Here is a 7,993-nt window from a genome sequence, read left to right as displayed (position 1 = left end):
TGAGGGCCTCTCCTGAAGGACTTGTAAACTCTTACCACGGGACAAAAAGCCAGCAGCGGATGCCGATGACGCAGGAGACAGCGATCGTGCTGAGATGTCATGGTTCTATCGTGGCTCTAAAACGCTCTTGTTGAGGAATTGGCTCTGCGTCCCTGGACTCTGACAACTTGTAGTTTCATCTCAGTGGTGAAGGTGAACACAGTGGAACTGGAGCCCATCTGCAACAGTTTTAACAGTATTCAGTATTTGGTGCATTTCTCCAGGAAGTTAATTCCGATGAACCCTTCCTCTTGTGTGCTCCACGATCCCTTACAGGAAGCTGAGGGGCGGTGATTGTGCACATAAAGAAAAGGCTTCAGTGTGTCAGTACGTCTAGAGAAAGCCCTCTGGTTGAATGTCAGGTGTAGTTCCTTCAGAATTACCTAGGCCCTAATTAGTCAGCAATCATGTTCCATAAAGTGCATTCAAAATCTGTTACAGGGAAACCTTTTAGTTCTAAAGGAACTCTAAATGAAATGTCAAGTGCATAATGTAACATTTTTCTCTAGACCACATTGCCCTGTTGAAATTGCTGTATTGTTAATTAAACAGGTGTAATCGGTGTCTGAGATTCACATGTAACCTGCTAAAAATCCAAGAAAAGATTGTGAGCTTGATCAGCAAGTGTGGAGTGGGAGGAAAAAAAAATCTTTACCCATCTTTTATTTTTAACCAGTCCTCTGGGGGAAAAAAAATAATTCCTGGCCTTCAAATGCAGAGAAGGAAAGGTAGGAGCCAGGTTGAATGGGTGTGCAGAGTGGGCACTGTCTACAGCCCTTCACGCCTTTTCTGCCTAATGATTTTTGAAAGACCTCCACTGGGTAGGAGAAAATGAGAATCCCTGTATTCGCTGAAGAGACAAAAAAAGAGAAACCATTAACGCTGATTCTCTCTGCCAGAGTCCTGACTGAGAATCTCCTTGAGGGTAGGGCCTTGTAAATGGGACACCACGTGGCTGTAGATGGCAGCCACGCCCCAGGAAGGAGCCAGGGGCCACACTGGCCCTGAAGGAACATGTCAAAGGGATGACAGAATACTTGCTTCTGTGGCGTGCCAGTGTCGAAGCCCGGTCCCTACACTTCGTATCCCACAGGAATACCTCGAGTCACCTGTTGGCAGGGGCAGCTTTCTGAGAAGAGGAAAGCACAGGCCCCAACTGCCTCTTCAAAGCCAGAGTACCAGACGAAAACTCCAAGAACAAGCGAGTGACATCACTAAAGTGTTTCCCGCAGGATTCAGAAGCCAGAGGATTTAGTCGTTTGTCCGTTTCTTTCATACCAGAGGCATATTGTTAAATTGGTTAATGGGAAGGAAAAATGTTTAAGAGATAATGTTATTCTTTATGTGAGGAGCCATCTGTGTACGAGCCCTGAATGTCCCCGGATACGGAAGAGAGGAAGTGTTGTGGAATTTCACGTATGGCTTCTTTGCTGTCTTTATCTTGGGTAGAGTATGACAAACATAATCACATTTATCTCCTGGAGCATAAAGGGTTTTAATCACCCTATTAACCAGGATGACATTTTTCACAGACTTAAAAAGGAATAGAACAGACATTATCTCCCCATAAGCAATCCATTTCATGGAGACTGAGCACTGGAAATGCTTTAGAGGCGGGTTAGCACGGCCATTTCCATTTCCCATCTAAGCCAACATTAAGGAGGCTTTCGGTAAGATGTGGCTTCCGTCGCGTGCGCGTTAAGCTTTATTCTTAGAACTGTAAGCCCACAGCAGCTGGAGAAAGCCGCACCAAGACAACGCGGTGGGCAGAGAGGCACAGACCTCAGGATTCTTCCGAGAAAATCACCCATACCTGAGAAGTTACCACGGCCCTGTTAGACAGCTCACTCACCCAGAGCTTTTCAGAACAGAGACACGTGCTGGGAAGGGAAAGTTTGTCACAGGGCTCACTACTCAAGATACTGAGCCTTGACTAGAAGAAGCGTGGATTCCAACAGAATGGAGAGGGAGCATCTGCCCTAAATCCCAGCAGAGCCAAGGTGGGTCATGGTGACTTCTGTCACCATCCTCATCCCAAGGCACATGATGACGCTGAGAAAGAGCCGAGCCTGTCACACCAAGTGCTTAGTGTGGGCTGAAGTCACACATTAATCATTGCAACTTAGGAGGGAAACAAATGAGGGGGGGACATGGGACAAAAATAATTAAAATCCACTGAGTGCAGCTCTTTCACCTGGGGCAAAACTTAATCTCTCCTAGGTTTAATCGGAAAGAATATTGTTTATTTTCTCATTTTCACAGGGAGTGGGGTACAAGTAAAAAAGAAAGCTCTTCAACTACTTAAATTTCCTGTGAGAGATGGTATAATTCATAGTTTAATAGTATGTTATCATAGTTGAGGTTTTTCCTTCCAGCCAAAAGTCTTTGAGTGACCAGCAACCATGGGGTCTCTTGCTGTCCTTAGTGTTGTCAAAGGCTGTGGCTTTGTGAACACCCAAGAGGAAAACAAACGCCCCTCACCACAGTGAGGCCGGAGAAAATTCCATCTGGTGGCAGATAACTCAGTTTGGGAGAAAATTAACTACATTACCAAGAAACATACAGTTTCAGGATTAGCAGTGATTTAGGACTTTCACTTACATCTTCTTATGTAAGCTGGGTCAAGTCCTTTGCATCACCGCCATTTTATGAGCCATGATCACATTCTAAAAAGGACCAACATTAAAAACCAAAACAGGCAAGTGAGGGCTGGCGGGATGGTTCAGCAGGTAAAGCCACTCGCTGCCAAGCCCGATGACCTGAGTTCGATCCTGCAGACCCACGTGTTGGAAGGAGAGAACGGATTCCCACAAGCTGTCTTCTGACCTCCACACGTGCTGTGTGGCATGTGTAAGAGAGAAGATGAATAAATGTGATTTTTAAATAGGCAGGTGAGTGTCTAAATACGCTTACTGACATAAGGGTAAAGGCTATGCTTGACAGGTTCTCCAGAGAAGGTGAACCAGGCAAGCTGAGCAAATGGTGTGTTTATAATACCTGCTACCTGCTCATCTGAAGAGCTAAAAAAGACCCTTCATGCTGCCCTTGACTGAGGTCATCTGTCTAGGTCTGCAGTCCATCAGGTGGCCCTGCACAAGCCACCTCTACGAGGATATGTGAACTTCGGGGCTTTCAAAGAACAAGGTGACAAAATGTAGGAAAGCTTGAGTTCTCACCAGTGGTTACAGAATTGTGCCCAATGCTGTAGCTTGCCCGTATGCCCTGCCGATGATGATGGGGGACAGATTTATTTTATTGTTATAGAACCTTCCATTTCTATTCTGAGCAGCATCAATATGCTGTACCAACCTCCTCTGGAAAACATAGGAGGGTCACCACATTCCTTGGCCTTGGTGACCAGAGCTCTTCAGAGATCCTTGGGAAGCCGAGACAGTCTAGGGCTGCAGATTCCACAGTGGCTAAAAGAATTCCCATCAGAAGATAAGACTGCTTAGAGAACCCTTGCTCTCGGCTTCCTGTGGGCAGTGCTGCTTCCCTTCTGGACTTTTTATTACACGTGACTGTGCTGAGATATCTGGGAAAACCACATTGTCGCATCTCCCAACTCCTGGTTTTATGCAGCATAGCCTTGGGAAGATTTGACCGGATGAGTCACACTGTGCCCATCTAGGTTTGTCCAGAATTGGAGGCGCAAAAAACACATCAACTCACCGGCACGTGGCCCCGCCCAACACATCACTGACCTTCTGCTTTTCCCTGTGTTTTCCAAATGTCACACACACACACACACACACACACACACACACACACACACACACACCAGGCCATTCCCCTAGGAGTCATCAGAATTTAATGTATGAATTTGGGATTGTAATATCTTGTGGTAGTGGTGGTGGTGGTGATTTGGTTTGGTTTGGTTTTTCAAGACAGGGTTTCTCTGTCCTGGAACTCATTCAAGCTAGCCTTGAACTCAGATCTACCTGCCTCTGCCTTCCATGGGTTTAAAGATGTGCACCACCACTGCTTGGCTGTAATGCCTAATCTTGATTGCTGATTGGACTGAGAAACCAGTAGGAGACGATGAAGCCTGTCTCTGTGTATATGCCAGGGTATCTGCAGAGATGACTACCAGATCAGGAAGACTCTAGCATAATCTCCTAATGGACTCACAATAGCACCACAGTGCATGGATGTGATGAAGACAGGAGGTGGGACCTGGGGTAGGGAGCAGAAAAAGTGGGTGGGTCCTTGTGGGATTGGTAGCTCTGGTACCTGCTCTCTTCCTGCTTCCTGGTTGTCACAATGTGGGCTCTCTCATCTCAGTGTACACCACCACGATGGACTGAGTCCTCTAAAACCATGAACCAAACAAATCCTCCCTCCCAGAAGATGCTTCTGTCTGGTTTTGGTTACAGGAACTCTAAAGCCGACCGACACCGAAAGTTATAGTATGTATATTCTGTGCAGGAGCAGGGGAGCCCGACTTCTCCGTATTCTGAATACTGCCTCAAGGGTAGGGAGTAAGGGCTGGGTTAAAAGGCCCAGGATCAAGGAGACCTCAGAGAAACAGCACACTCCCAGCAGGCAGGAGCACCATCCTCTGGTTGGTTTCTTCAGGGCCAGGCCTAGGTCTGCCATAAGCACCTGACAAGTACAAGAAAGAAGGGAGGTGGAGGGAGAAGGAAGAAGAGAGGGCAGAGGGAGAGGAGGAGGGGGAAGAATGGGTGGTTCTTCACTGGGAAGAGCATCTTCATGTCTGTACTTAGGGCACAGCCAGGTCCAGGTAAACATGAAATTTGCCTTCTCACCCATACGGGCCACAACTCAGCCCGGAAAATCTCAAGAAAATGACTTGCATCAAAATATTGCAGCACTGGGTCCTGGGTCCTGAGCAGAGGGTTTCTAACTCCAGCTTCAAACTGTAAGCCGCTAAGGCATTCGCCAACTTAGAAGAGGAATGAATGAGTTAGATGAAGATGTGACCAGTGTTCTTCCAAGTGACCTGGAGTCCCAGCCAGGTGAGAGGCAGCCTTGCCCAGAGCCATGGCCCCTAGCAAAGGGACCTCTCCTTTCATTTCTGAAGCCTCGCCCTGCCCATTTGTAGTGTTGGCGGAACACTGAACCTCAGGTTCTCTCCTGATCTCTAGGGTGGAGGGGTCTGTTTTGTATCCACATCGCCTTAATTGAAGCTTCACCCTGGGGGCACTTGGGGGTACTGAGGATCAAGAAGGGCTCCTGGCAATGCCCTGGTCACGGAGTTGTTCCTGGAATAAATTATGCAAGTCAACCAGCCTCTCGCTTCTCTTGAACCCACAGTGCCCCAGAAAGACCATAAATTCCATCCAGACCCTCCATTTTGCACCCCTGTGTAAGCCTCCACCTCACGTCTTACCTTCTCTCAAGCCTCTAAATCACTCTGAGCCGAGTGCCATCACACATTCATTACGCGGCATGACAAACCCCCAGGTCAGCTGTTCGCTGGAGCAGTGTCTGCCAGGAGGCGGTGGGAATTATCAGGAAGGTTCAACTGCCGGGTTAATGTCCCTTCCGCTTCAGTGTGTGAAGCCTGCTCCGTGCCTGGGCAGTAAGCGCTCAAATTAAAACTAGCTTGCCTGCTCATTCTCAAACACAGGACAGGACAAGTGTCTTCCAGGTCCTCGGCTGCCATCGTGACCTGAGCGATGACTTTATTCCTGTTGGTTCCAAACTTCTAAATCATCCTCTCTGAGTTAAATGTCAACAGCTCAGTAGCTGTACCACTCAAGGCCTGTAGCTGGGAGCCCAGCAACTTGCTACTGTGTGGTGATATCCTGCCCCAGGCCTGCCCAGGGAGGCTCAGGGGGGCCCAGGACAGGAAGGGGTGGGGTCGTGGGGGGCACAACACTATAGAGAGACCCGGGGAGGCCCAGGGAGCTCCAGAGAGGCCCAGAGAGGTCCAAAGAAGCCCAGAAAGGCCCAGGGAGGTCCAGAGAGGCCCAAAAAAGCCCAGGGAGGCTGATACACTTCCAGCATCAGCTGTACTTCCTAGAAAGCCTCAGTGCCTACCTCAGAAAACGTATCTGAAAACTTCACAGACCACATAGCGCATTGCCAAACCTCATCCATTTCCTAAACGCCATCAATAGACTGGTCTACGCCATGATACACCAAGAGCATTCTCTACGGCTAAGACTCCTTCATCATAAGTGGAGGCAAGTCTTCACACTCATGCAGCCCCTGTGGAACCAGGTAGTCTACCCTGAAGGGGTGTCCAAGGGTTGTGGGGTAAGGAAGCACACTGGAATCCCCTCACCGCCAGTACCTTCCCTCCCTGGCTACAACCTCCTAATCTCAGCCTCTTCCTGACCGGAACTGATAGAATTAATATATAGAACAAGCTGACCCGAAACTGAAATAATTAATATATAGAACAAGCTGACCCGGAACTGATAGAATTAATATATAGAACAAGCTGACCCGGAACTGATAGAATTTAATATACAGTAAAAGAGAACTTATTAAATTGGCTTACATGATACTGCCTGAGTAGTCCAAGGACAGCTGTCTCTTATGGCGTAAGCTGAAAACCCAGTAGTTGTTCAGTCTACCAGGCTGGGTACCTCAGGAGTCCTACTGGACCGCAGAAGGCCTGAGCGGGCTCAGGGAGCCACTGGGTCTTCAGTTCACACTGGAAACCCGAAAAGCAGGTTCTAATAGCAGTGCCTGAATCAGCAGCTGCAGCTCCAGTGACAGCGGTGGCCACGGCGGCAGCAGGGGAGATGAATTTGCTAGCTCTCCTCCTCCCAAGTCCTCTCGTTTGGGCTGCCACCAGAAGGTACCACCCATATTTAGGGCGGGTCTTTCCACATCTAGTAAGGCCATCAAGGTAATTCACCACAGGCTAACCTGGGCTAGACAATCCCGCTCTGAAGCTCTCAGGTGATTCTCGGGTGTGTCAAGTTGACAGTTGGAATTACCCACCAGAGGCCCACTGTCTTCGTCTCTGAAATAGGTGTGAGAAATCCTGCATCACCCTGCTAGTGGGATAGTGTGTGAAGTGTTTAGTTCAATGTAGCAGGAATCTTAAAAGGTCTTATTAATAAAAACAAACCTGGAACCAGGTATTGGGGTGAACGCTGGAAGATCAGAGAAGCAGAACAAGCCACAGCTACCTCGCCTCACCAATTCCTCAGCTGATCCTGCTTCAGACTGGAAGCCTCTGTGGCCTCATCTGAATGGATCTCAGCTGAACTGCTGCTCAAAGGCCTAAGCTTAACTAGGTTCTAGTTCCTCATCCTCACACCTTAAATACCTTTCTGCTCACTTCCTAGGATTAAAGGCTCTTGTTACCATGTCTAGCTGTTTCCAGTGTGGCTTTGAACTCACAGAGATCCAGATGGATCTCTGCCTTTGGAAGGCTAAGATTAAAGGCGTGTGTGCCACCATTTTCTGGCCTCTATATCTAGTGGCTGTTCTGTTTTCTGACCCCAGGTAAGTTTATTAGGGTGCACAATATTTTGGGGAACACAATATCACCACTGTTCAACACCCACCTCATGTCTCTCCCAACCCCTGCCGCACTATTGGCACACGGAAGCAGAGGTGGGTTAGTTAGTACCAACACCAGCAGCCCCCTGTCCTGTATGTATGGCTATCACCCCATCACTTCAGCTCCCCCAAAGATCATTCCAGCCTCCCAGTGCTCCACTCCCACTTTTACCCCAGGGTGCCCTTGGGGAGAGAGAAGTGAGAAATATTTAGATAGAAGGGTAGAGGAGAGAGAGACAGACAGAAACACAGGATAACCCAGGAGGGCCTGGATCCTTATCCACCGGCCCCTTCTGTCTCTTCTAAAGGGCTTTTTAAAGGAATACCAAAGGGTGGAGTAAAAGACCTCCCCCTAGCACAGCCAAGTGCAGACCCTTCCAAACACCTGGTAACCACACATGTGGTCAAGCAATCCTCTAATGCAGCCCTGCTGTGTAAAGCAAGCTCAGATCTCACTAGGAAGCTT

This window comes from Peromyscus eremicus, chromosome 8b (assembly GCF_949786415.1).
Source record: "Peromyscus eremicus chromosome 8b, PerEre_H2_v1, whole genome shotgun sequence".
NCBI lineage: Eukaryota > Metazoa > Chordata > Mammalia > Rodentia > Cricetidae > Peromyscus > Peromyscus eremicus.
The sequence above is the reverse complement of the archived record's forward strand: the minus strand, read 5'-3'. Positions refer to the sequence as shown.